A 26,166-nucleotide genomic window follows, 5' to 3' on the forward strand; every position below is an offset into this window, starting at 1 on the left:
TATCTCCATGAGGGAAGATGGCCTGGATGGCTGGGGTCGAATTCCACATGGAATTCCAGCCATGACAAGTTCACCTATGGTGAAGTGTCCATCCCATGCCCAAGAATAGGGGTTACCACCTCCCAGGTTAGGGGAACAGAGGGTAAACGGGTGTGCCTTAGCTCTAGGGGACACATTCAACTGGGAGTGTGGTGGTGGCTCAGGAAACTGAGCGCAGATACAGGGGACCAGACAGCTGACTGGGAAAGACTAAGTAATGACACGTGCCGGATGATCACGGGTTCTCAGGGAGGAGTGAATGTGTGTTGGGATAAGTGGTGGGAATCCGAGGAAGGGATTTATGTGTGTACGTGGGGGTCAGAAAAGATCTGCCCAGTGGGTGTATCAATCACGTTTAGCAGACGATGGCAGGACGCCGGGGGTGGGATCGGTTGGGATCAGAGTGTGGACTCCTGTGTGATCCCAAAACCCCTGAACACCATCAACGCCACAGAGCTCATCTCACACACTAGGAAGCCCCCGCCCAGAGTCCCGACGATACAGACAACTGTAGATGGGTGTTCCACCACCACCAGGGGTCCAGGGAATGGGTTGGTGTTAATCCCTACTGACAAAGTGTTGTTCCAGAACAAGCACTATGCCGTGGCATCCGTGATCCTGAACCCGACTGAAGTCCTTCTGCCTGTGTGGTGTCCAAGGAAGACAGAGAAGCTTTATGAAGCTCAGTTAAAAGCGATGTTTCAGGAATTTTTTGAACTGGGCTATGGAAATGTAGACAAAGAACAGCTTTATAATCTGAATGTTGGGGATAGTGTGGGGTCCGGGAGGCAGAGAAGAGGGACCTGGAATGATGTAGCCACAGCGTTCAGTACAGGAACGGGTATTATTAATAGGATGGATGATGCACAATTCCAGATGAAGATCACTGGGATAAAGAACCAACTGCGTAAGATTCTAGGGGAAGAGAATACAGTGGTGGGTTCAGAGCTTCATGAGGACCAGGCAATGACCATTCATTCAAAGGAGGTCATTGCAGAGCTGGAGAGGCACGTAAAAACTGTTAATGATTTGATACAGGAGGGCAGGAATGCCTCGGAGTAGGCTGCTCGGAATGAGGTGTGTGTGTTGTATGGAGCATGATTGCTGGGCGAGGGCCGCAGTAACCTGGAGGACTTGAGACAAGGTTGCGTCCCTTCATGGTTAAACAACAAGCATCTCGCCGCGCTGCACCCGTATAGCAACTCATTGAGCCCGTGCCAGCTTTGTTTAGCCTCTGAAGCCTACCCTGTCCCTGTAGATTGCGGGCAGTCCAACCATACAGTGATGGGAATTTTAGTGAGAATGCCGGTAATGGGCGGGTCATCCCAGCTGGCACCAGTACACAGGGTTGAGAATATTGGGGTCATTTGTGGAGGAGTCCATGTTCATTTTAAAGCTGTCCTGCTGTATGTCATAAAGTGGGAGCATGCTATGACAGGTGCTGACCTCTCCGGATGCCAGAGCTGGGGTGCACACACAATACTGTGTCCCCAGCACTTGAATGCTTTTGCACGACCAGAATGTGGGTTTGCTTCTGCAGGCCCGGAACCTATTAATTGCACCATGGAAGTGATGGCACCAGGTCACGTACCTCCACAGGTAGCATATGCAGGGAGTGCGACATACTGTGTCACCACAAGTGCGCTCCGCTACCGGCACAGCTAGGATATGTGGTGTCCGGTGAGCGAGAGCAGTTTTTGCTTCAAACCCAAGGCTGAGGTTCAAGTGGCACAAGAGCGAATTACTCCCATCCTCGAACCCTCGACCATTCACCACACTGTGAATAACACCTTCACGCGTCTCCAGGACTATGTGGAGCATTTCAGGTACCTGATTCCTTTTCTGCCGGAACACCTCACTGAGTTAATAAAGACCGTTGAGCTCTCCCAGAGACATTTTTACACTTTAGAGCAAAAGACAGTAGAAGTGGGGGAGGAGATCAAGGGGATTGTCTCGCCACCATGGTGGGACATCAGCCTGAGTATAGAGATTCCTCCCTGGATTCGCATCTGTTCCCATGCATTAGTTATCATAAAATTGTTGCTTGTAAGCTATTTGTTTTACACCAGCTGCAGGCGACATAGCCAAATGCTCCAAGCGCGGTGGCAAGGGGTGTTTGATCGATCCAGAAAGGTGTAATTGATTTATGTTGATGATGGTTTCTCCCTGCCAAAACTTGTAATGTACCAAAGTTCTGTAAGCAAGTGTATTGTATTCTGGTTATAGTTTTACACTCTGTATTGCGCGATATGCGTTGTTGCATTTTTGTAACCTGTACACCTGTCAATGCTGTACTGTGTGATGTGCACGGTGACTTTTTGGTAATGTTCTGTGGATCTTATTAATGTTCTGTATTTTGACTTGAAGTTTGTCGGTGGGAATTGGAACTCAGCCGTTTGAATGTGTTAAGAAGCCGTTTCGCTGATGTTTTGACTCGGTAGAAGGGAACTATGACATGCAGTAAGGGGTACAGTTCTAGGGTTTAAAACGTAAAATCAAGGAAACAGCTTCACTTGTGGGAGATTTTGGCTTTTGCTCTCTCGTTGAGTGATGCTTTGTGGATAGAAAGCATCAAACGGGGGACTGAAGAGATCGCAAAGTCTCTGTTTGAAGAATGGACTCAGTCGAGAATATTATGTGGACTTTATGGAATTTTTCTGAGGGTATTTCCCCTGTGATGGGATCGCCCTGTGCAGATACGTGAAAAACTGCTTTGTTAAAACTCCAGACAATGCATGGCAGTTGGCTGTGACAAAAGAACTGTCAGTCATCCAGAATGTATGGGTTCGCCCGACAGTCCTGGAAAAAGGAAGGGGGCCATTGACGAGGGGCTGAGGACCCTGAGGCACCCGTTAACTTCAACCTTTTGGAAAGCCACTCTAATATGCAAAAGCACTTCTCACCTCCATATCAGAAGAGAAGCAGAACAATGAACCCACTAGCCTAGCCAGCCGAAGAGGAGACAGTTTTTCCCAACGCTAAAACCGAGAGATGTCCCAGACTTAGGGCCATTAGTCCAATCACGGAATAGTCATGGATCTGATGATGGCCCATCACTGATTAAGCATCGGAGTGCTTACAAACAAAAGGATTTTAAAGATTGACGGGAAAGATAGGGGTAGCAAGACTCCTATAGAGATAGATCCCTTTCCACCATTCTCTCTCTCGCTCTCGCTCCACCAAGATCGACCTAACACAAAGAAGTACCAGAGGAAGAAGCCGCTGAGACTGAGAACCGCATACCCCTCACAGGGAACGGCCTCCGGGCAGTGACTTCCCACAGCTGAACAGAGCAATTGAGACCGACTGTGTGTGGTGGTAAGCATGGTCTTGAGTGTCCCAAGCTGGTAACCAGATATCCCAGGTGAGCTGGGTGGTATGTAAGGGGTCAGGGATTTTCTCAGAAGTGAAGTTTTTTTGGGCTATTCCGAGGGTGGGAGCTTTGTTTGGTTCAGCCAGGTGAAGGGGCTTATGCGACTGGGTAATTTGTTGGTAGGGGTCGAATTAGAGTCCACCATAGCAACAAGGGAATTACTGTATGTTATAGTCCCCAGTTGTGTACTGTATGTATGTTGTTTGTAACCTGGATCTTATTCTCCACAGAGACAGTGATTTTGTTTACTAGCATGTTTTAGCCAGTGTATGTTAGACCAAATAAATATAAGTATGATTTTTCACCGAAGCATTCCTGTCCGTGAATTATTCCATTTACACTCTGAATAATAATTCCCGGGTATAGAACTTTCATAAGGCGGGGGCGATTCGAACCGTCCATCTAGCAATTGGGCTAGGATCAAAACCACTTACAAGCGAGGCGGGAGAAGAGGAGGAGGAAGAACACACTGCGTCACTGCATGTCTCACCCCTAGGCACCAGCTCAGATATTAGTACCACGCATTCTTTAGAGGCTAGTATAGTAGCGGGATCTGCACAGGGTGATGCACCGGGGACAAGTGGGCTGCAGCAAAGCGAGGGGGATAGGGTAGCTCGGGGACCAGCTCCCCGGAGGGTGAGTTCAGGCACGAGTTCTGCTGCACAGGACTCAGATGAGGAACTCGGAGATGATAGATGCGATGGCAAGGGTGCCCGAGAGCCTGTCGGCAATGGTAAGGAGCGTGGAGGAGTCCCCCTCCAACATTGCACAAAGCTCTGCGCACACCATGGAGCCCATCACTTCCAGTGTGGAAAGGATGGTCGACTCCCAGTGGGACCGTGGTGACCCAGACCTCATGTGCAATCTGGCAGTTTTGATTGCAGCACAGGCTGAAATGATGCAACGTCTTAGTGCTGTAATGCAGTCTATGGTTGGTGCCATTCAATCTCAGACTGTCTCTCATGCAGTCCCAGCTTGATGCCATGAAAGCTCTGACTGCTGCCATCATGGGTGGGTCTACCACTGTCGACCGGGGCTTTCATGGTGTCGCAGCAGGCCAGCAATCTGTGCTGCAGCAGATTGCTAGGGATGCTGAGGTGCTGCCCTGGGGGAGTGGCAGTGGGTCAGTGGAGCAGCAACCTACTGTCCTCTCTCAGGTTGACTGCATTCCTGCTCCCACCGCTGGCACTCCACCATTGCTCTTGTCACTGCCTGTCATCCAGCCATACCATACTGCTGCCACCCATGCTGAGGTGATGCAGTCTACAGCCAGGCCTTCCAGGTCCAGAGCTGGTTGAGGGCAACCTGCAAGGCCATCTGAAGTCTCCCACACAGACACACAGCAGTCTTCCACCAGCCGTGCTGCAGCCACTGGGCCATCACTTCGTAGGAGCACTAGAGTAGGAAAAGGCACTGTAACGAGAGGCATTAAGGGATTGCACAAGGGTGAATAGTTAATTTTGTCATTGCAAATATGTGTTAACTGATTATTGATAAATGTATTAATTCAGTTTGGATTATTTTGTGGTGTGCCTCATTTCAGCTTTGCACTGTGATATGGCCTGCGACAGGAATGGAATGATGGGGGTGTGGTGAACAATGGGGATCTGGGGTTTAATTTATTGGAACCTCAGTCTGATGAGCCGGTCACGGACCGCCCTTTCAGAAAGTCAACTGAGTGGCTGCCTCTTCCCTCACTCCTGTTCCTCCTCCTCCTCGTCCTCCTCGTCTTCCTCTTCCTCTTCATCCTCCTCTTCCTCATTGTCCTCCTCCTCTCCCTCTCCCTCCTCCTGAGGTGGTCCCACCATCCTCGGTGGCAAGGGCTGGGCCCTCATGATGGCCAAGTTGTGGAGCATGCAGCAGACCACCACGAAATTTGACACCCACTCAGCCGAATACTGGAGGGCTCCTCCCGAGTGGTCAAGGCAGCGGAACCGTTGCTTGAGTAACCCAACGGTCTGCTTGAAGACGTTCCTGGTGGCCGCATGGCTCTCATTATATGAGTGCTGGGCAGGCGTGTTGGTGTTGTGGATGGGAGTCATGAGCCCTTTTCTCAGACCAGCCAGCCACGAGTTTGATGTGGTGGCTGGAAGAGTGCTGGCACAATGGTCTGGCGCAGGATGAAGGCATTGTGGCCACTGCCAGGATAATGTGTATTCACATGGAGGATTCACTGTGTGTGGTCGCACACCAACTGCACATTAAGTGAGTGGTAGCCATTGTGGTTACGAAAGATGTCAGGATGCAAAGCCACGTGGGTGCAGTCAATGGCGCACTGCACCATGGGGAATCCTGCTATCCTGGCAAAGCCACATGCACTCTGTAAGATCTCGCAATAATTTTGAAATTTTCTACAGTTCCGAAAATTGATTTTTGATTAAAGAATACCTGGGTAGAATGTACCTTTAAAAATCCAGGGATCAAAATGGCCGTCAGACCTCGTGGCAGAAGACAAAAGACAGTCTCTGTTCAAAGCATGGGCTGACAAAAAGGACTTGAAAGGCAGCCTGTGTGTGTCTGTGAAAAAGGATAATCAAAGATGGCTGTCTGACCTCATGGCAGAAGACACCACACAGTCTGTGTGCATATGAAAAGGGAAAATCAAAGATGGCTGACAAAGGATTTAGAAAAAACACCAGCCCTGAAGCAATGGAGTATTTAAACTGTCAATCATAGGCAGTTTGGGGAGTTTCCCTGCAGGATATTCGATGTTTGCTTACAGAGAGTCTACATTGTTGACACAAAGGATTAAGCACTTGAGACTGCCAATCAATTGTGGTTGGGCATGACCACAGGACAATCAGATTGTTTACACTAACATCCAAGGGCTGTTTACTCAGCAATTAAGGAAATAGACAGTTTTTTTTCAAACCAAGACAGCTCTATTCAAACCCATCACGATGAATGGGGATACATTCAAAACCCCATCTTATATACAAAAACCCATCATGAGGGAAATGGGTAATTCATCTAAACCCCATCACAGTCAATGGGGACAGTTTGGATCCCTTTTGTTCAGCCCAGATACATCCGGATTTGGGCGGGAAGATTTTGTCCCCAAATGGGGTAAAAGAAAACTTCTCAAGAAGCCATCTCTCTCTCTCTCTCTGCAGCCTCAACTCCATGCCCCATCTACAACTCGGGAGCCTACCCAAGGGAGTGGAATACCAGCAGTTACTTTTAAACACTGGGGTATTTCCATTTTCGGGGTGGTGAAGAATCTAAGACCATAAGGGCACGGTGCAGGCGTTCATTGGTGAGCATACATTTTCTGGCCCATTCCAAGGCAACTTAGAATAGGTTTAGGGGTCGGAATTAAGGGGAATTTTGTTAAAACTGTAATTTTAGTCAATTTTCCCTCGTTGTGTCCGTTTTCTCCTTCCCTATTTAAGTAACAGTGTTGCACTAAGCAGAAAAGTGCTGTAGTGGACACTAAGTGTGCTGTATTAAAAATGCTGTATTTAAGTAACAGTGTTGCACTAAGCAGAAAGTTGCTGTAGTGGACACTAAGTGTGTTGTATTAAAAGTGCTGTATTTAAGTAACAGTGTTGCACTAAGCAGGAAAGTGCTGTAGTGGACACTAAGTGTGCTGTATTAAAAGTGCTGTACTTAAGTAACAGTGTTGCACTAAGCAGAAAAGTGCTGTCGTGGACACTAAGTGTGTTGTATTAAAAGTGCTGTATTGAAGTAACAGTGTTGTGTTAAGCAAAAGTGCTGTACCAGGTTTAAGTGTGTTGTATCGATTATTTTTAAGTTGTTGTTTTCTTTTTGTTTCAATAAATACTGGTCTGTTTTGCACCCAACCACGAGTCACGTTTTTCTGTCTACATCGCTACCGAATAAGTCCGGCGGTCAGAACCAGGAATAGTGGAGCGATTCGAAACCACACGGGGGTCCATGGATCAGCTCAGAGGCTTCTGACTGGCCAGAGACAATAACCCCAACCCCGCTTGTTGTGTTTAATTCCTACAAAATGACGACCGCGGCAGGACCATTGGCAACAGTGTGCGATGTAGCAGATGGTGGTTTGGGTCTGGAAAGAGCAGCAGTTATTGGTTTTCTTTTTATCCTAATGGGCTGTCTATGGTTAGGTGCCCGCAGGCTTGCGGAAGTCATGCGCAGGCTTAGGGAATCTAGAGTAGAGAGTTGGGATAGGGAAAGGGAGGTTGAAGAATACCAGGCCAAGATAGAGCGCCTGGTGGTTCAGTTTAGTGAGGGCAAAAGCCACACGAGGCACAAGTCAGAGTACCTGAAGTGCCTAGTTGCAGAGGCCAAGAGCAATGAGATGAGGGTGCAGGTGGAGAACGCTCGCTTCATACAAGAAATAAAAGAGCAGGAGGAAAAGTTTTGGGAGGTAAAGGCAGCATATAAGCTGGCCTGTGAGCAAGGGTTTGAGGAAGCAGATCATGGCCCCTGTAGGGCAGAGATAGAAAGCTTGAATATGGCTTTAAAGAGGGCAAAGGGGATGATATGTCTGAACAGCCCGAAGGCAGGTCAGTCGGATTTTATTGGAGCCCAAGTAAAACCGTCCCACAGGCAACACCCAGGGAAAGGTTGTTCAGGGAATCAGAGGTCCCATGACCGCCACCCACGGCTCCGAGCTTTCAGGAGCTCTGGCAGCAAAGGGAGTGGAGGATGAGGTGGTAGAGGAAGCACAGCAGGCCCCGCTAGATAGGCCGGGACCAGGACCAGTGTACCCCCTCTGACAATGGAGGTACGGTCCGCCCATTGATGAAGATGACCCAGGGGCCATCCAGAATCAGTTTGTGGTGCCGTATGGCACCCACCAGCTCAGGGACATGGTTAGCCATATCCCCAAGCTCACTAAAAAGGGAGACCCCTCTCTACACTTCAGGGAGATAGAGCAGGCAGCTTGTGTAAATGACTGCGATGATGCAGAGCAAGCAAAAATGCTGCTGTTTTCCCTGGCAGGTGATCTCCTCCAGGCCCTATCTGGCGAGTGCAAAAGGGGGCAGAGGGATTAGGAGGGTCTCAAGAATGAGGTTTTGGAGGCCATGGGACTCAATGATGGTAGCCGTTTGCTCGGGTGGAAAGAACGGTGCTGCACCCAGGGGAGTCCCCGCAGGCGTTCGCAGACAGGCTGTGGCCAGTCTACCGGAGCGCATGCCCGGGAATGCCAGGGTGGGCAGCACTGGACCCAGTCCAATTGACTCATTGGCTTCGTTGTCTCATGACAAACAGCCTATCCCAGATCCAAGCCCAGGTCATGGCTTGGTTTGAACCCCGGAAACCCCAGACCACCGAAGAAGCGGTGATCCGCCGGCTCACAGTAGCCTTCAGGAACATGAGGGGTATCGAGGCTCCCCAACCCAAGGGAAGAGTCCATGAGGTTAAACCTGGGAGCCAGAGTAATAAAGAGTGGCACCAGGAGGGGAACCGGCCCTCTCAGGCTAGGTTAAATTGCTATGGGTGCGGGTAAACGGTCACTGGAGAAAATACTGTAAAAATCTTTGGAAGGACAAGGGAAAGGATCCCACAGCCTCAGCCCAAAAGGCACGGTCAGACCTCCCTCCCGCAGCAATTGAGTCATTTTTACAGTCCCTACGGTCTCTTCTGACTGGCCAGGGGAGAGTAGCAGCCACCACCGGTGCTTTGACCCTGTCTGCCCCACCTCTCTCCCAGCAATGACTAGAGCCAGCGCAACCTGTTGACCTGTGTCCCCGCAAAAATGCTGAGGGGAACAGGCCCTATGTTGAGATGGGGGTGAAGATGGTGCAGGGGAGATATTCAGTGGACACTGGAGCCTCCAGCATGGTGGTCCACTCAGAAGACCTGACCAATTCACCCTGGTCTAAAGAGGTCCCATCTAGCTTAATGGGACCCACAGGGGAACAGGCAGCTGGGAGTGAACCTGAGGACAGAAAACCCCAGCCCGCAGCGGGTACAAGCTCACAGGCTGCACAGGCAGGTGCTGTGGCTTGTGTTAGGGGAGGAGCCATTCATGACCAGTGTGAGTTGTTTAAGCAGGGGAACAGGGAAGGAGAGTTCTGGGACCCCTGTAGAGCAGGTCCGGTCGCAACAATCCGGGACAAGAGGGGCACACAGGGGATAGCTTTGGCCCCGGGCCAAAAGCAGGTCCAAGCCCAAGATTCCCCGTTTAAGGCCGCCCTGATAAGGGAAAGGGATTTTGAACAGGATTACTGGCAGGCAGCCAGTTATATCAAACAATGCGGGTTGTTTAAGCAGGGGGCAGGGGAACAGACAGCTGGGATTGTACCCGAGATTAGAAATCCACAGCCTGCAGCGCGTACTCACACAGGGACTGCTCACGCAGGCGCAGTCGCGTGTATGAGAGGAGAAGTCCCCCAGCACTTGGCCTGAGTGATTCCCCCTCTCTTGTGGGACTCCGGGGAGGAGCCTGAACCAGGTTTTAGACCTGACGGGGAAGGCTCTCAGCCACTGGCAGCCGGTGGCAAGGGATTGCCTGTCCCCAGCCCAGGTTTAGGAAGGGAGGGACCCGAAGGAGGAGGTCCCCAGCCAGCAGGGAGTGTGACCCGAGCTAAGGGTCCACTCACCAGGGTAGCCCCACCAGCGACGCTGCCTAGGAGGTCTCTTCGGGTACCCTAGCCCAAGAAAGTATGTCACCCACTTTCCAGTGGAGTAGGGCAGGCTCCCGAGGCAGGGAGAAGCCAAAAGGCAGAAGTCCCCAACCAGTAGCCATAAGCTGCGAGGGATTAGAAGTTGAAATCAGTCCAGTCACACCACATGGAGCAGCCTGTGGCAGCCCAAACAGGGATTAGGCTGGCCACCCGGAGACGGGTGGCACTTGTATATAGCTTTGCGCAAGTAATGTGCAATGAAGGATTAAGGTAGTGCGTGTTAATTTTAGATTATATATTGCAATTATTATTAGTGTATAAGTTTTAAGTATGGTACTGTTCCAGAATTGTATTGTGAATCGAGGTTGCAGGACCTGATCACACTCCCCCAAGCCAGGGGATCTGGCTGGATGTTTTTTTTAGTCTTTTCCAGAGTTCCGGAAGATGCAGAGGACCATCGTGTTTCGGGTGATTCGAGAGAGGAAGCATCCCTAATCCATGAAGGAAGGGGTCTGCAGGCAGCAGATGCCCACAACATTTAAACTGCTATTGATAATCCCATTAAGATTAAGAATTTACAAAGCTTGTTAATTATTGTTTGGAGTTAAGGCAACAAATTGCATATGCCTATGAATTGTTATGTTTGCATGGTGAAAATTTAAAATACATTTATGGCTGAAGAATAGTGCCATTTAATAAAGTGTCAGGCAATGGCATTTTATATAAAATAAAGGAAGCTCGTTGTCTTCCATGTGTATTTTCAGCAGCTATTTTGGCTTGGTGATAATCCCATTAAAGATGTTGTATCATGTTAAAAACTATGTCGCAAGTGGTGCAGGGGCATTGGACCCCCTCCATGCTTGAATTATTGTGAATACAAGTGGTGCAGGGGCATTGCTCCCCCTCCGTGTATTGGTTATTTAATTAATCTTGTTTTTCTGTCAATAGATGCCTACCGTGTACTGCGATTCTCTCTGGGTAGGGGAGATGGAGGTGTTGGGTGATCGAAGATAGATTTAGATAAGCATTAAGGGAAGGTTGTTTGTGGGGGGTCAGAAATTATTGCCCACCTTTGGACAGGATACTACAAGCAAGTTTTAGTATCCGATGGGGGACTGTAAGATTTCACAATAATTTCGAAATTTTCTACAGTTCCGAAGATTGATTTTTGATTAAAGAATACCTGGGTAGAATATACCTTTAAAAATCCAGGGATCAAAATGGCCGTCAGACCTCGTGGCAGAAGACAAAAGACAGTCTCTGTTCAAAGCACGGGCTGACAAAAAGGACTTGAAAGGCAGCCTGTGTGTGTCTGTGAAAAAGGATAATCAAAGATGGCTGTCCGACCTCGTGGCAGAAGACACCACACAGTCTGTGTGCATATGAAAAGGGAAAATCAAAGATGGCTGACAAAGGATTTAGGAAAAAAACCAGCCCTGAAGCAATGGAGTATTTAAACTGTCAATCAAAGGCAGTTCGGGGAGTTTCCCTGCAGGACAATCGATGTTAGTTTACAGAGAGTCTACAATGTCGACACAAAGGATTAAGCACTTGAGACTGCCAATCAATTGCGGTTGGGCATGACCACAGGACAATCAGATTGTTTACACTAACATCCAAGGGCTGTTTACTCAGCAATTAAGGAAATAGGCATTTTTTTCAAACCAAGACAGCTCTATTCAAACCCATCACAATGAATGGGGATACATTCAAAACCCCATCATACATTCAAAAACCCATCATAAGGGAAATGGGTAATTCATCCAAACCCCATCACAGTCAATGGGGACAGTTTGGATCCCTTTTGTTCAGCCCTGTTACATCCGGATTTGGGCGGGAAGATTTTGCCCCCAAATGGGGTATAAGATAGCTTCTCAAGAAGTCACCTCTCTCTCTCTGCAGCCTCACCTCCGTGCCCCATCTACAACTTGGGAGCCCACCCAAGGGAGTGGAATACCAGCAGTTACTTTTAAACACTGGGGTATTTCCAATTTCAGGGTGGTGAAGAATCTAAGACCACAAGGGCACGGGGCGGGCGTTCATTGGTGAGCATACATTTTCTGGCCCATTTCAAGGCAACTTAGAATAGGTATAGGGGTGGGAATTAAGGGAAATTTTGTTAAAAGTGTAATTTTAGTCAATTTTCCCTCGTTGTGTCTGTTTTCTCCTCCCCTATTTAAGTAACAGTGTTGCACTAAGCAGAAAAGTGCTGTAGTGGACACTAAGTGTGCTGTATTAAAAGTGCTGTATTTAAGTAACAGTGTTGCACTAAGCAGAAAGGTGCTGTAGTGGACACTAAGTGTGTTGTATTAAAAGTGCTGTATTTAAGTAACAGTGTTGCACTAAGCAGAAAAGTGCTTAATGGACACCAAGTGTGCTGTATTAAAAGTGCTGTATTGAAGTAACAGTGTTGTGTTAAGCAAAAGTGCTGTACCAGGCATAAGTGTGTTGTATCGATTATTTTTAAGTTGTTGTTTTCTTTTTGTTTCAATAAATACTGGTCTGTTTTGCACCCAACCAAGAGTCACGTTTTTCTGTCTACATCGCTACCGAATAAGTCCGGCGGTCAGAACGAGGAATAGGGGAGCGATTCGAAACCGCACAGGGGTCCCTGGATCAGCTCAGAGGCTTCTGACTGGCCAGAGACAATAACCCCAACCCCGCTTGTTGTGTTTAATTCCTACAACTCTCGTCCTGATTCTCTCTGGTGATGGGGAAGGAACTGTAGTCCATTCTCCTACTGTAGAGAGCATCTGTGATCTCCTGGATGCAACAATGGACGGTGAACTGCAAGATGTTAGATATATCTCCTGTTGCAGACTGGAAGGATCCGCTGGTGAAGAAATTGAAGGCGACGGTGACCTTGATTGCCACTGAGAGAATCGTGGTTGGCCTGATCTGAGGCTGGAGGTCTGGTTGCAGGAGGTGGCAGAGTTCTGTGACCAACTCTTTGGTGAAGTGGAGACTTCTAATGCACTGCTCCTTGCTTAATTGAAGGAGAAATGCTCTCAAAATACCCTCGGAGGGTAACACCTCCTGTTGAGAGCCCTGGTGACCCTCCTCCTCTCTCTGACCACATACTCCAATCTTTCTCGCTGCCTCCGCTCCCTCCGCAGTCGATTTTGGAGGGCGAGGTCGACTGCCAGTACAGCCCCCATTAATGTAACCAAGTGTAGCACTTTGATTCTTTGTGAGAATAAATGTAACTAACCTTTAGAAGCCACAACACTCTGGAGACTAAACAACCTTTGAATGATTAATTCAGCTCTTGAACTATCTCAAATTGGCAAGGAAGCAGTGAAAGACCACTAACCTGACAGCTGTGACTCATTGCTATTGATCCCTTTAAATAGTGCCCCTGGAAAAGGCATCGGCCTGCTTGATGCCTCCTCGCTGCTGTCAGGACGAGACTCTAAGGCAGGGGGCGATACTCAATTTGGAAGATCGGGCGCCCAGTGAGCATTGCACGCTCGGTGATATCACTATCTTCCTGGCACTGAAGTCCCCGGCACTAACTCGTAGTGGCGGCACTATAGTGGGGCCGAATTTGGCGTGTGGCACTGGATTTGCCTCGCTGCGGCGCTACTGCCTCAGCGCCTCGTTAGCGCCCCCACCAGGTGCTAACTGGAGGTGCTTAGGTACCGAATTTCTCCCCCATAGAATCTTACAGCACAGAAGGAGGTTGTTTGCTCTATCGTGCCTGTGCCTGCTCTTCGAAAGAGCTATTCAATTATTTCCACTCCCCTGCTCTTTCCCCACAGCCCTGCTAATGTTCCTTTGCAAGTACATGTCCAATTCTCTTTTGAAAGTTACTGTTGATGCTGATTCCACCACCCTTTAATGTAGTTCAATTGTTTATGTTTCAATCTTGCCTGGCCTTCTTTATGTTCATCCTCACCACAGGGATCATTCCATGGGAAAATTGTTCCAGGCCTCCTGATTTACCTCCATTCCACTGGTGTAAGTTTGGGGAGGTGGTGAGGGATGTGGGAAATATCATTTATCAAACACCTGAACCACTTGCTGCACTCTGACAGCTGCCACCATTCCTTCCTCTGGGAGGCCGCAATCGAAGGGTCCAGGGACATGCGGGTCGGGTTCCTCCGATTCCATGAGCATCTCATCTGCCAAGCCCAGAATGATCCCTTCCTGCAGTGAGAAATTTTGCAGTGCACTGCAGATCACTACAATTTTACCACTTTATCTAAGGCATAGTGTAGGACCCTCCCCGGCCTGTCCAGGCACTGGAAGTGTACACCGATGGTCCTCTCCACTACTTGCCCTGTCACCGCATGTGTGCGGTTGTCCCGTTCCTGTGCTGCGCTGTTGGTAATGCGGAACTGTTTCATGAGCCACGTTTCAGCGGGTCGGCTTTCTCCGCCAGGATCCATTCGCCTCCTTGTTCCAGCCGGCTGAATAAGTCATGGATGGCAAAGGACAAAGGTGTTGTGAGCCCTGCCTCGATGCTCCACATTTACATGCAGCATCCTCTGTGTGGTGCCCATTCCTGTTGATGAAAGTGGCAGGTTCCTCAAATGGAGCCTTCAGCGGCTCATGTCTCCCAACAGTGGCCGCCCGAGGAAGGCAGTGATTTTGTGGAAATTAATGCATCTGTCTCTTTGCTGCACAGGGGATGTTGTATTTAATGAAGTTGAGTGCCCTGCGGTAGAAGGCATCTGTCACCAGTTGAATGCAGCTCCTTGGCTGATGTTACAGAGGTCTCCTATGCCTGACTGCAAGGACCCAGAGCCGTAGAATATGAGGGCTGTCGTCACCTTCTTTTTATTGTCAAAGCCCTGCAGAAGGTAGGATTTCATGCAGAATTTCACATAGGTGGCCAATTTCTTCCTTAGTGAGGCACACGCACAACTCTTCCAACAGTGCCTCAGATGACATTCATTTCCTGAACACTCTCCGCGCTGGGGTTGGGGCTGGGGTGGCAGTGAGATCTGTTCAGTCTCTGGCCATGGTGCCTCAAGCGATGCGCCTCAGCCCTCAGTTACTTCACCAAATCATCCATGATATCCAAGAACAGGGAATCCCCAGTGGATAGGCCATTAGAATGCTTTCCACTTTCCAACAGGTAGAAATAGTGGGAGTACCTTTAGACACTAACAGGAATGTAGGTGTTAAAACTGGCAAGAAAAAAATGCCAAAATCAAAGAATTAGGAAAAAAAACATATTTCAGACTGCTGGGGTGAGGCGCAAGAGCTTTAATGGTCCCTTTGTTGGCCTCCCAGGCTAAGAGTTAAGTGAGAACCACAAATCACGTCTATATCAGCTCACCCAGGCCATTGTCTTTCAGTCTAAGTGACTGCGGCATGAAAATGGGCATAAATCCAGTAAATTGGCAATTGCCAGTGACTGCAATAGAGGGCTGAGTGACAAGAATGAACTTTTACCGGCTTAGGCGAGGCTATTGGAGCAAATGTCTCAGCAAATTGTGGTGCAACACAACCAATGGTATAACACACTTCCACCATTATTTCCTGGAACTTTTATGTTTAATGAATGGCGCACGCCATTAATGCGTCATTACCGTGGCGCAAGTTTTCAGCAAATTCAGGCCCAATGTTGCGAGCAAACACGAATGGCCTAATAGGCCATGATTTTGTCGGTGCTCAGAGAGGCGGGTTAGAGGTTAAAGTGCGAGTCCCGAACCTGCCGTCAACTCACCTCCAAACAGCTTTGTCAAGTGGTGGGTCACTGATTTGCAAATGGACCCGACACCTAGTGGTGGGAAGCAGATTAAAGACAATAACCTGCCTATTAACAGATACTTGCCAGTAGTTGTCAGCCTATTTTTGGATTTTGCTGCTTCTGTCTCAGGTTTCCCGACGTCAGGACACCACGCCAGGTAAGTGTGGCATGTTGTGAATCTGGTGTAGTGTTTCTGGATTGATGACAGCTGCAGAAGTGGTGTGAAGGATCCAATGTTGCACATGGTGAGTCTCAGAGGAAAGAAAATGTTGGGTACTGCATTTTTAAAACATTTACAGATTTCTTTAGCTTACAAGTTTTTAAATCCATGTCCAGTGCCACCTCATTGGGAGAACCTCTCTCACCAGTGGCAGATAGCTTCTGTCACCTCACCTGCAGCTGCCATCTATTCCAGCCTATGGAGGGAGCTATTGGAGAGCTTGGATGCAAGAGGTCACCTTTGTGTCGTGATTGTCAGTGTTTGCAGCACCTCACTGCTGTCAAACACTGAGAAATCAACTGTCAAAATAAAATTGTGCATGGTCCCTTTACGGAAACCAGCAGATGACGTGTCATCAAATTATGTCATGAGACCCGTTTCCTGTTAATTGGCCGGCAAGCCCACAGGGCAGGCTTAACAAGGTCAATCAAGGCAAAATCACGTCTGTGAAGCGGATGTAGCTGGGGGCGGGACTGGAAGCCAGAAACCAGCTGCCCCGCACTCAACCCGCCTTCATTAATAAAATCGTGACCTTAGTGTTTAGCAATGTCCTGTAGATTCCTACTCCTCCAAAAATGGGTTAACAAACACTTATAAAAAGTAAGGGAAAAATAACAATTTTGACTTAATGTACTTAGTTTATTAATGAGGAACTAGGAAAACAGTACATTTTGCCTGCAGCAAGATTCCACAAACCATTAGTTAACCTGTTATTTGAGGGAGGAATCTTGGCCAGGACTCCAGGAGAACTCTCTGTTCTTCTTCACTTAGTACTATTTGATCTTTCAGGGGATAAATTCGGTGTCGACCATTTTGGGGCACTAACATCGCCTGGGCACTAACTTTAGTGCTTGCGACTGCAAAATTGAGTTTTAGTGCCCCAAGAGGAAAGTGGAGTGGTAAATCAAGCACTGCACTTCCCTCTTAGGGCGCTAACATTGGAGAGTGGGACGGAGACTTCAGCAGCGCTGCACACTGGGCCGTGCAGTGCTGTCGCATTCAAAGGCTCCTTCCCTCCCTTAAAGGGAAGGGCCATCGCTGCAGGCTCTGCAATTTAAAAATTACCTATCTGGACCATCAAGGCAGCTGCAATCCCATGCGATCAGCACCGCACTCAAGCAGAGAGCTGGGCTGATCGAATGTGGGCAGCAACCTGCGAAAAAGCCTGAAACAAGGAAGGTAAGTTTTTTTTACTTACCTCGGCCAACTCGCCTTTAATCATCGCCCTCGAAGCAGCCGGCCGCCCGATGCACTGCCTCCTGCAGCTGTCGGTGTTTACAACCGGCTCTGCTGCAAGGGGCGGAAGTCAATTTCGAGCCCGGGGAGCTACCGGGGCACTACGCATGGTGATGACATCACAATCTCCGGGCGAAGGAGGTCGGGGCGCAATGCCGTAGCCCCGCCGCAAAACTCCTGCTGAATATGGCGGGAGTTGATGTCAGCGCCGTGCCCGGTCGCAAAGCTATTTGCGCTCTGTGAGCGACACCTGGGGGCACTAATGGGAGCCGTAAAGGCACCCAATTGAACCCCCTTAATGTCTACCAGAATAGGTAGCCCATTTAGTGCATTGGTTTAATATCTCTTGAAGGTAAGTACCTCAGACAATGCAGCACTCTCTTTCAGACTGCACTGAAGTATTAGCCTGAAGTTGCAATTGGATGCACAACATTCTGACTTGGGTGAGAATTGTAGCAACTGAACTCTGCAGACACTGGGAAATGGCGATGGCACACAATAATCCCTATGGCACATAATTGAAGGTAGCAGAGCAGAAGCTACATAGTCAGAAATGATTAGTGAATCTGTTCTCATATCTGTCTGGACTTAGTCCAACAGCTTTATTTGAAATCACAAGCTTTCGGAGCACTGCTCCTTCGTCAGGTGAAGTGAAGAGAAGCATACAGGCACAGCATATATAGTCAGAGAAACCTGCCAGATGATTACAGGTAATCTTTCTAACTGCCCTTTATCACACCTCGGCAGAGAGATAATCACAGCAATCAAAGGTGTGAATGGTGTCCAAACAGGTCAGTCAGGAAAACATTACATCAAAGAACAATGAGGTGGGGTCACAAGGGGTCAAATGTTGCAGATGCTGGGGTCTGTATGAAAAACAGAAAAGAAACAAAAAACTTTGCTGGAATTCACAGCAGGTCCGGCCGCATCTGTGCAGAGAGAACAAGCCAATGACGACTCGAGTCTGAATGACTCTACGTCAGGTGGGGTTACATGTAGCGTGACATGAACCTAAGATCCCGGTTGAGGCCATCCACATGAGTGCGGAACTTGGCTATCCGTTTCTGCTCGACGATTTTGCGTTGTCGTGTGTCTCGAAGGCCGCCTTGGAGAATGCTTACCCGAAGATCGGAGGCTGAGTGTCCTTGACTGCTGAAGTGTTCCCTGACTGGGAGGGAACACTCCTGCCTGGCAATTGTTGTGCGGTGTCCGTTCATCCATTGTCGCAGTGTCTGCATGGTCTTGCTGATGTACCATGCTCCGATGCATCCTTTCCTGCAACATATGAGGTAGACAACGTTGGCCGAGTCACATGAGTATGTACCATGTACCTGGTGGGTGGTGTCCTCATGTGTGATGATGGTATCTGTGTTGATGATCTGGCATGTCTTGCAGAGGTTGCTGTGGCAGGGTTGTGTGGTGGTGTGGTAGATGTACTCCTGCAAGCTGGGTAATTTGCTGCGAACGATGGTCTGTTTGAGGTTAGGCAGCTGTTTGAAGGCGAGTAGTGGAGGCGTGGGGATGGCCTTAGCGAGGTGTTCATCATCGTCGATGACATGTTGAAGGCTGCGGAGAACATGGCGTAGTTTCTCCGCTCCGGGGAAGTACTGGACGATGAAGGGTACTCTGTTGGTTGTGTCCCATGTTTGTCTTCTGAGGAGGTCTATCCGATTTTTCGCTGTGGCCCGTCGGAACTGTCAATCGACGAGCCGAGCCTCATATCCCGTTCTTATGAGGGCATCTTTCAGCATCTCTAGGTGTCCATCACGTTCCTGCTCGTCTGAGCAGATCCTGTGTGTTCGCAGGGCTTACCCATAGGGGATGGCTTCTTGAACGTGGTTAGGATGGAAGCTGGAGAAGTGGAGCATCGTGAGGTTGTCTGTGGGCTTGCGGTAGAGTGAAGTGCTGAGGTGTCCATCTTTGATGGAGATTCATGTGTCCAAGAATGAAACCGATTCTGAGGAGTAGTCCATGGTGAGTTTGATGGTGGGATGGAACTTGTTGATGTCATCGTGTAGTCTTTTCAGTGATTCTTCGCCGTGGGTCCATAGGAAGAAAATATTGTCAATGTTTCTGGTGTATAGTGTTGGTTGGAGGTCCTGTGCAGCGAAGAAGTCTTGCTCGAACTTATGCATGAAGATGTTGCCGTATTGGGGTGCGAATTTGGTCCCCATGGCTGTTCAGTGTGTTTGGGCAAAGAACTGGTTGTCGAAGGTGAAGGCATTGTGGTCAAGGATGAAGCGGATGAGTTGTAGGATGGCGTCTGGAGATTGGCTGCTGTTGGTGTTGAGTACTGAGGCTGTCGCAGCGATGCCATCATCGTGGGGGATACTGGTGTAGAGTGCTGAGTGCTTGTGATATCAAATAAAGCTGTTGGACTATAACCTGGTGTTGTGTGATATAGAGTCATCCAGACTCGATTCGTCGTTGGCTTGTTCTCTCTGCACAGATGCGGCCGGGCCTGTTGTGATTTCCAGACATTTTTTTTGTTTTTTTCTGTTTTTCATACAGACCCCAGCATCTGCAACATTTGACCCCTTGTGACCCCACCTCATTGTTCTTTGATGTCATGTTTTCCTGACTGACCTGTTTGGACACCATTCACACCTACGATTGCTGTCATTATCTCCCTGCCGAGATGTGATAAAGGGCAGTTAGAAAGATTACCTGTAATCATCTGGCAGTTTTCTCTGACTATATATGCTGTGCCTGTATGCTTCTCTTCACTTCACCTGATGAAGGAACAGCGCTCCAAAAGCTTGTGATTTCAAATAAAGCTGTTGGACTATAACCTGGTGTTGTCTGACTTCCTACATTTGTCCACCCCAATCCAACACCGGCATTTCCACATCATGGCTACTATCGACACCACAAACTGCTGGCTCAAAGTGGAGAGGATCTCCCAGAAGATTGCACATATAGACACAGATATCAAGTTTCTACAGAGATGCAAGAAAGCAGACAAGATCCTGAAAGGAGTACAGATCACAAACCCACTCAAGTCGACCTACAACACAGACTACGCTGAGAGACTCTGCCGTCGTACCTCTCGCACACTCCTCAACCATCTCGTACACCAGCTCTACAACAGACGCCACTACCTCGAAACCAAGATAGAGTCCATATTCTCAGCTTGTGCTCAGGACACAGCAGACCAGCTATGAGACACCGCCAAGCAGATGAGGCAACGGAACTACACTGCCTACATGCACACCAAGAACAGGAAGCTTGAGAAACTCGGCATCACCACCAGCAGCAACCAAGCCTCCCCTGGTACCACAGTTGGAACCACAGGGTAGTCCATCATCAACTTGCCCAACACACACTTCTACCAGACGAAATCGAAGTTCTCAGCTGAGGGCTCAATTTCTGCCCCACCACCAAAATGGACTCCATCGGCCTTGCGGCAGACACAGAGGAATTCATCAGGAGAATGAGGCTCCGGGAATTCTTCCACAAATCCCAAGATGTCAGCAGCGAACCCAATGAGACAATCAATGATCCAGAACAGCAGGCAGAGGGATCCGCGGTGCAGCAACTGAAGAAGAAAGAGTCAAATTGGACCCCTCCGGAGGGCCGCTGCCCTAAGCTTGACATGTATGCTCAAGCTGTCAGGAGATGCATCAATGCCAGATTCATCAGCTGCACTCACAAGACAGTCCAGAATGTCACCAAAGCACAACGCAACGCCATCCACGCTGTCAAGACCAACCGCAACATCGTCATCAAACCAGTAGACAAAGGGAGAGCCATCATCATACAGAACAGAATGGACTATTGCAAAGAAGCATACCGACAACTGGACAACCAGGAACACTACAGACAGTTACCCGCAGATCCAACCAAAGAACACACCCGCCAAGTCAACAGACTGATCAAGACCTTTGATCCAGACCTTCAGAGCATCCTACACGCTCTCATCCCACGTACTCCCTGCGTGGGAGACTTCTACTGCCTCCCAAAGATACACAAAGCCAACACACCCGGACGTCCTTTCATATCAGGCAACGGAACCCTGTGAAAGAACCTCTCGGGATACATCGAGGGCATCCTGAAAACCATTGTACAGGGAACCCCCAGCTTCTGTCGTGACACTACAGACTTCTTACAGAAACTCAGCACCCACGGACCAGTTGAACCAGGAACACTCCTTGCCACGATGGACCTCTCGGCACTCTACACCAGTATCCCCTATGATGACGGCATCGCTGCGACAGCCTCAGTACTCAACACCAACAACAGCCAATCTCCAGACGCCATCATACAACACATCTGCTTCATCCTTGACCACAATGTCTTCACCTTCGACAACTAGTTCTTTACCCAAACACACGGAACAGCCATGGGGACCAAATTCACACCCCAATACGCCAACATCTTCATGCACAAGTTCGAGCAGCACTTCTTCACTGCACAGGACCTCCAACCAACGCTATACACCAGATACATCGACGACATTTTCTTCCTATGGACCCACGGCAAAGAATCACTGAAAAGACTACACGATGACATCAACAATTCCATCACACCATCAAACTCACCATGGACTACTCCTCAGAATCGGTTTCATTCTTGGACACACGAATCTCCATCAAAGACGGACACCTCAGCACTTCACACTACCACAAGCCCACGGACAACCTCACGATGCTCCACTTCTCCAGCATCCACCTAACCAGATTAAATAAGCCATCCCTTATGGACAAGCCCTGCGAATACACAGGATCTGCTCAGATGAGGAGGAACGCGATGGTCACCTACAGACGCTGAAAGATGCCCTCGTAAGAATGGGATATGACGCTCGACTCGTCGATTGACAGTTCCAACGGGCCACAGCGAAAAATCGCATAGACCTCCTCAGAAGACAAACACGGGACACAACCAACAGCATACCCTTCATCGTCCAGTACTTCCCCAGGGCAGAGAAACTATGCCATTTTCTCCGCAGCCTTCAACGTGTCATCGACGATGACGAAAACCTCGCTAAGGCCATCCCCACGCCTCCACTACTTGCCTTCAAACAGCCGCCTAACCTCAAACAGACCATCGTTCACAGCAAATTCCCCAGTTTTCAGGAGAACAGCGACCACGCCACCACACAACACTTCCACGGCAACCTCTGCAAGATATTCCAGATCATCAACACAGATACCATCATTACACTTGAGGACACCACCCACCAGGTACATGGTACATACTCATGTGACTCAGCCAAATTTGTCTACCTCATACGTTGCAGGAAAGGATGCCCCGGAGCATGGTACATCGGTGAGACCATGCAGACACTGCGACAACTGATGAACGGACACCGCACAACAATCGCCAGGCAGGAGTGCTCCCTCCCAGTCAGGGAACACTTCAGCAGTCAAGGACATTCATCCTCCGATCTTCGGGTAAGCATTCTCCAAGGCGGCCTTCGAGACACATGACAACGCAAAATCGTCGAGCAGAAACTGATAGCCAAGTTCTGCACTCATGAGGATGGCCTCAACTGGGATCTTGGGTTCATGTCACGCTACATGTAACCCCACCTGACATAGAGTCATCCAGACTCGAGTCGTCATTGGCTTGTTCTCTCTGCACAGATGCAGCCGGACCTGCTGTGATTTCCAGCAAAGTTTTTTGTTTTTTATCTGTTTTTCATACAGATCTGCAACATTTGACCCCTTGTGACCCCAGCTCATTGTTCTTTGATGTAATGTTTTCCTGTCCGACCTGTTTGGACACCATTCACACATTTGATTGCTGTGATTATCTCTCTGCTGAGGTGTGATAAAGGGCAGTTAGAAAGATTACCTGTAATCATCTGGCAGTTTTCTCTGACTATATATGCTGTGCCTGTATGCTTCTCTTCACTTCACCTGAAAAAGGAGCAGCGCTCCGAAAGCTTGTGATTTCAAATAAAGCTGTTGGACTATAACCTGGTGTTGTTTGACTTCCTACATTTGTCCAACCCAGTCCAACATTGGCATCTCATCATCATGGCTACTATCGACACCACAAACTGTCGGCTCAAAGTGGAGAGGATCTCCAAGAAGATCGCGCGCATAGCACGGTGGCATAGTGGTTAGCACTGTTGTCTCACAGCGCCAGGGACCCGGGTTCGAATCCGGCCTCGGGTGACTGTCTGTGTGGACTTTGCACATTCTCCCCGTGTTTGCGTGGGTTTTCTCCGGGTGCTCCGGTTTCCTCCCACAGTCCAAAGATGTGCGGGTTAGGTTGATTGGCTATGATAAAAATTGACCCTTAGTATTAGGGGGATTAAATACGTGGGGTTACGGGGATAGGGTGGGATATGTGTTGGTGTAGGGGTTACAGGGATCGGGTGGGATATGTGCCGGTGCAGGCTCGATGGGCCGAAATGGCCTCTATCTGCACTGTGGGGTTTCTGTGATTCTGTGATAGACACAGATATCTAGTTTCTACAGAGATGCAAGAAAGCAGACAATATCCCGAAAGGACTACAGATCACGAACCCACTCAAGTTGACCTACAACACAGACTATGCTGAGAGACTCTGCCGTCGTACCTCTCGCACACTCCTCAACCATCTCGTACACCAGCTCTACAGCAGACGCCGCAACCTCAAAACCAAGATAGAGTCCATGTTCTCAACTTGTGCTCAGGACACAGCAGACCAGCTACGAGACACCGCCAAGCAGACAAGGCAACGGAACTACACTGCCTACATGCACACCAAGAACAGGAAGCTTGAGAAACTCGGCATCACCACCAGCAGCAACCAAGCCTCCCCTGGTACCACGGTTGGAACCACAGGGAAGTCCATCATCAACTTGTCCAACAACACACTTCAACCAGACGAAATCGAAGTTCTCAGCCGAGGGCTCAATTTCTGCCCCACCACCAAAATGGACCCCATCGGTCTCGCGGCAGACACAGAGGAATTCATCAGGAGAATGAGGCTCCGGGAATTCTTCCACAAATCCCAAGATGTCAGCAGCGAACCCAATGAGACAATCAATGATCCAGAACAGCAGAAAGAGGGAGCCGCGGCGCAGCAACCGAAAAAGAAAGAATAAAATTGGACCCCTCCGGAGGGTCGCTACCCTAAGCTTGACATGTATGCTCAAGCTGTCAGGAGATGCATCAACGCCAGATTCATCAGCTGCACTCACAAGACAGTCCAGAATGTCACCCGAGCACAACGCAACGCCATCCACGCTCTCAAGACCAACCGCAACATCGTCATCAAACCAGCCAACAAAGGAGGAGCCATCGTCATACAGAACAGAATGGACTATTGCAAAGAAGCATACCGATAACTGGACAACCAGGAACACTGCAGACAGTTACCCACAGATCCGATCAAAGAACACACCCGTCAACTCAACAGACTGATCAAAACCTTCGATCCAGACCTTCAGAGCATCCCACGTACTCCCCACGTGAGAGACTTCTACTGACTCCCAAAAATACACAAAGCCACACACCCAGACGTCCTATCGTATCAGGCAACGGAACCATGTGTGAGAACCTCTCTGGATACATCGAGGGCATCCTGAAACCCATCGTACAGGGAACCCCCAGCTTCTATCACGACACTACAGACTTCTTACAGAAACTCAGCACCCACGGACCAGTTGAACCAGGAACACTCCTCACCACGATGGGCGTCTCGGCACTCTACACCAGTATCCCCCATGATGACGGCATCGCTGCGACAGCCTCAGTACTCAACACCAACAACAGCCAATCTCCAGACGCCATCATACAACACATCTGCTCATCCTTGACCACAATGTCTTCACCTTCGACAACCAGTTCTTTACCCAAGCACACGGAAGAGCCATGGGGACCAAATTCACACCCCAATACGCCAACATCTTCATGCACAAGTTCGAACAAGACTTCTTTGCTGCGCAAGACCACCAACCAACGCTATACACCAGATACATCGACGACATTTTCTTCCTATGGACCCACGGTGAAGAATCACTGAAAAGACTACACGATGACATCAACAAGTTCCATCCCACCATCAAACTCACCATGGACTACTCCTCAGAATCAGTTTCATTCTTGGATACACGAATTTCCATCAAAGACGGACACCTCAGCACTTCACTCTACCGCAAGCCCACGGACAACCTCACGATCCTCCACTTCTTCAGCTTCCAACCTAACTACGTTAAAGAAGCCATCCCCTAAGGACAAGCCCTGCGAATACACAGGATATGCTCAGACGAGGAGGAACGCGATGGACACCTACAGACGCTGAAAGACGCCCTCGTAAGAACGGGATATGACGCTCGACTCGTCGATCGACAGTTCCGACGGGCTACAGAGAAAAATCACATCGACCTCCTCAGAAGACAAACACGGGACACAATCAACAGAGTATCCTTCATCGTCGAGTACTTCCCCGGAGCGGAGAAACTATGCCATGTTCTCCCCAGCCTTCAACATGTCATCGACGATGACGAACACCTCGCTAAGTCCATTCCCACGCCTCCACGACTTGCCTTCAAACAGCCGCCTAACCTCAAACAGACCATCGTTCGCAGCAAATTACCCAGCTTTCAGGAGAACAGCGACCACGCCACCACACAACCCTGCCACGGCAACCTCTGCAAGACATGCCAGATCATCAACACAGATACCATCATCACACGTGAGGACACCATCCACCAGGTACATGGTGTAAGGGGTTTTCTCTCCGCGGTCGCAGGTGTTTCTCTCTCTAGAGGCCTCTGTCTCCCTCTTGCACAGTAAAACCTTGAGTGGCTCGACCCACTCACCCCTTAGGTTCTAGACACTGGACTTAGATGCAGGAACTACAATGCAGAGAATACTCTTTTTGACCAAGTTTAATGAAACAAAATGAAATTTTATTGCATATGGAAAAACAAATCAAATGCAAGCAGATAAGAGGGTACATGGGAGGAAAAAACAAATCATAACAATACATATTATACTTTACAAAAGTCATCATGAAATGGGGAAACACACGGAACATCGAGGGAAAACAACCCATGTTAATTATACCCAAAATGCCCATCCCCTTAAATCTATCTAG

This window comes from Somniosus microcephalus, chromosome 1 (genome assembly GCF_052327205.1).
Source record: "Somniosus microcephalus isolate GS21.2 chromosome 1, FLI_Smic_1.0, whole genome shotgun sequence".
NCBI lineage: Eukaryota > Metazoa > Chordata > Chondrichthyes > Squaliformes > Somniosidae > Somniosus > Somniosus microcephalus.